The sequence below is a fragment of the Schistocerca americana genome, chromosome 7, assembly GCF_021461395.2.
Source record: "Schistocerca americana isolate TAMUIC-IGC-003095 chromosome 7, iqSchAmer2.1, whole genome shotgun sequence".
Lineage (NCBI taxonomy): Eukaryota > Metazoa > Arthropoda > Insecta > Orthoptera > Acrididae > Schistocerca > Schistocerca americana.
The window spans coordinates 729,737-733,746 of NC_060125.1; positions in this window are offsets into that span (position 1 = coordinate 729,737).

Below are 4,010 nucleotides of genomic sequence, written 5' to 3' on the forward strand. Positions count from 1 at the left end.
GAACATATGGTTAGTCGAAGGCTGTATTGTGTCCTTGAATCCCCGGATCTTTTGGCTTCGATCCAGGGTGCTTTTCGCCAAGGGCGAAGATAATTTAGTCCACTTGAAGTGTGCTATCTGAACAGCTTTTGCTCAGCATCAGTTCCTTTTTGCAGTTTTCATTGATCTGCATATATATCTTATGATGCAACATGGTGCCATAACATCCTTGACACCTTAAAGGAGTGGGGCCTCCATGGCCCACTCCTGATTTTTATCCAGAACTTTCTTCCATGTCACACTTTTTGGGAACAGGTTGGTGCCTCCTGTAGCATCCCCCCCCCCCCCCCCCCCCTGCAGGAGAAGGGGCTTTCACAAGGTTCTGTTTTGAGTGTCACTCTCCTTTTTGTGGCTATCAATGATCTGGCGACAGCTGCATGACATATGGTGTCCCCATCTTTTCTGTTCGTCCGCGACGGCTATTGCTGGAGGCAGAATGCAGGGAGCAATACACCAAGCACAATCCTGGGCTTTCACTCATAGCATCCATTTCTTGGCTGCCATGACCTACGTTATGCATTTCTGTCATTGTGTTTTTTAGGACCGGTCTTTGATGCCTAGTTGACATGGCTTCCCCGTCTATGTCAACCAAAGCAGACATGTATGTCACACCTGAATGCTCTTCTATGCCTCAGCGACACCGACCACGGTGTGGTCCACTCTACTTTGATATGGCTGTATGCAGCACTGGTGCAGTCACACCTAGATTACAGGAATCTCTCATATGACTTTTTATCAGCTTCGACATTACATCTGGATTCGATACACTATTGTGGGGTAAGACTGGTAACAGGTGCCTTTGGACTAGGCAGCAGTTCCACTATTGTGGGTTCTGCACCATCAAAAATTGATGGCAGCTGCTCACCCATAGTACCCTAACTGTCATCTCCTCTTTCCAGATACGAGATCTACCTCCCAAAATGGCAACACAGGTCTGTGTTTACGATCGCCATGTTTGAGTCTTGGTCCAGCACACAGTTTTAATCTGCCAGGAAGTTTCAAATCAGTGCACACTATGCTGCAGAGTGAAAATCTCATTCTAGAAAACGCTTTATCTGTAATTCTCTTTACATATTGGCTATTTTCTTCACATATGGGGGACATGGTCTCATCTGAAAAGTGAAAGCAAGCCTGTAAAAGAAAAGGGGGGGGGGGGGCAGTTCTCAATTCTTGAGCAGTGACCCCCTTGTTTTTTTTTTTTTTTTAACCTTTGCAATTTGGGTGAGTTTATGTTCAATCCTTGCACCCAATTTACTCTTTCATCTACCTACTTTTTTTCTCGCCAAGCAGAACGATATTTATGCACAGTGCTTAATACCTGTTTGTATCACTTACAATGCTGGTATTTATGAATTTTTTAGCATTTGACTCCGGAAAGACCATTCTTCTTTGTAGTGAGGTCTTGCCAACAGCAAATTTTCTGGATGGAAAGTCGCTCAATCTGCTCATATACTTTAAAATTTAAAAGTAAATCTAGCAATGCTAGAATGTATACAAAATTCTGATATACCCATTTTCAAGTTGTTGTTTAAAGATTCGCGACTTTTAAAACTTACGTAGATTATCTTTTTGATGATAGAACTTTACATAAGAAGTTATTAAGAACATTGCGAATATCAAATGATGAACAATTGAATGACTAAAGCAATGTTATCAACCCTCATTCATTGACACATGTAATAAATTCATCGAAACAGTGAAGTTCAGAACTGTTGTAAAAATTTCTGAAATTAAAAGTATACATTGCCTAATGAATGTATTATTTTGGGGTGAAAGAACACAATAATTATTATTTTTGGAATGTAATAATTCACTATGGCTTCATTTTAATTCTAATAAGTTTCACACTGTAATGAAACATTGTCTAAATGCCTCATTCTCTCTCTCTCTCTCTCTCTCTCTCTCTCTCTCTCTCTCTCTCTCATTTGTTATAACTTACCGCTGTTATTTTGTATTTGTATTGCAGTCATTACATTAAAATTGGCTATATTGATTCTGCAATTTATACTATTATATTATTGCTAAGAATTGATATAAAGAATAAACGTATATATTTAATTGTAAGATATTGTAAATTTATACCACTGGAACTCTTTCAAAATATCTGATTGCGTAAAACTGCCAATAAATACAATGACTTTCTTTCATCTGTTTGTAATTGTGATAGATGTTGGACACTTTGACTCCAAGTATGTTATACAGAAACGCAGTGATTTTTTACAAAAGGCAAAACTATGTGTTCGAAGAATTGTGGAGAGGAGGGTACATGATGTATTTTAAGTAGGTTATAAAGAGTAACTATAACAACAAAAACAATAAATTATTGATAAATTTATTTAATTGAATAGATAAAAAATCTACTCACCAAGCGGCAGCAGAACATACACATAAAAGACAGTGGCTCTTCCAGACAGAAGCGTTGAAGGGGAAGGAAGAAGGGTAAAGGAAAAGGCCTGGAGAGTTCCATGAAAAGGTGTAGATTTTGGGAAAGTCACACAGAACTGCGGATCAGGCGAGAAATAGAAACGACACATGTCATATACCAGCTATTATGTAAACACTGTTCAGCTTTCTACATCTGCATGACTACCACCAAATTATCAGTTAGGATAAATTGGCGTAGTCATAGTGTATATACTGGGAACTCGCAATATCCTGTTGCAGAGCATGCTCTACAACATGGCATACATGACTTCGGCACTTGTTTCACCACACATGCCACCTGTATTCTTCCGCCAGACGCCAGTTTCTCAGAACTCCGCAGGTGGGAACTAGCACTAAAACATGTCCTTGGTTCTCACCACCCACCTCGCCTCAATTTACGTTAATTTCTTCTGTCTCAGCTTTTCTTCACTGTAATTACTCTTTGCTTCACTCCGTTTTAGCTTTCTACATCTTTCATTGTCTTTCCCGTCTATTTTCACTGCCCCCTCCCACAACTGTTGCATACAATACACTTACCTTCTCACTCTTATTAACCATATACAGTTTTAGTAGTAATCTCTGTCTTGCATATTACCCCGTCTTCCACCTTTAAGCTCTCAGGTTTCCGAATCTTGCCCGATGCAGTCTCCAACAATTAGTCTTTCCTTCTCATCCTGTACGGTAAGTCACCCATGAGCCATGGTTCTGGGTAACTTTTCCCAAAATCTACCCCTTTTTTTAGACCTCTCCAGTCCTTTTCCTTCACCCTTCTTGCTTCCCCTGCAACCATTCAGCCTGAAGAAGGAGTCACTGGTTCCAAACGCTTGCCTATCACAACAGTCTTTTATGTGTGTGTTCTGCCACTGCTTGGTGAGTAGATTTTTTATCTATCCAATTAAATAATTTTATAAAGAGTATCTGTGTGTGATGTTTCTATTGGTATACAACTTGTTATAAACAAAACTTATTTTTACCATTTAATATGTTTCCAGATATTTACCAGTGGTAAAGATGATATTGGGTTGATTGTACTTGGTTCTGACAAGACACAGAATCCACTTGATTACCCAAATGTGAGTGTGGAATTTCCTCTTGCACTGCCTACATGGCAGATGACATCCTTTGTGGAGAAATCTTAACATGAAAGTGAAATAAAAACAGATTGGATAGATGGTGTTGTTGTTGGCATGCAAGTCTTGAAAGATGAGCTAGAGTAAGTATTTAAAGCTGTCTGTTTCATGACATTCCTGGAACATGTTCCAGAATGTGTGTTACACAAATCACAGTGACATAGTTGTGACTCTATAAACTTGAATCAATATGTTTTTGTAATGAAAAAGAAACAGAAGGCACAATACCTGCGGAAATAGGAAATTTTTTTGTGCAATTTTACTGTATGAATGTTTTTTACAGTTTTTCAGCTCAATAATTAAGGAGGTATTGATACAAGGCTTTGCCAAAAATCCATCTGTCACCTACAAATCCAGCCCAGTCACTGGCATTCCCTACCCCACAATATGACTGGGCCACAATGAAAGCAGCCACAT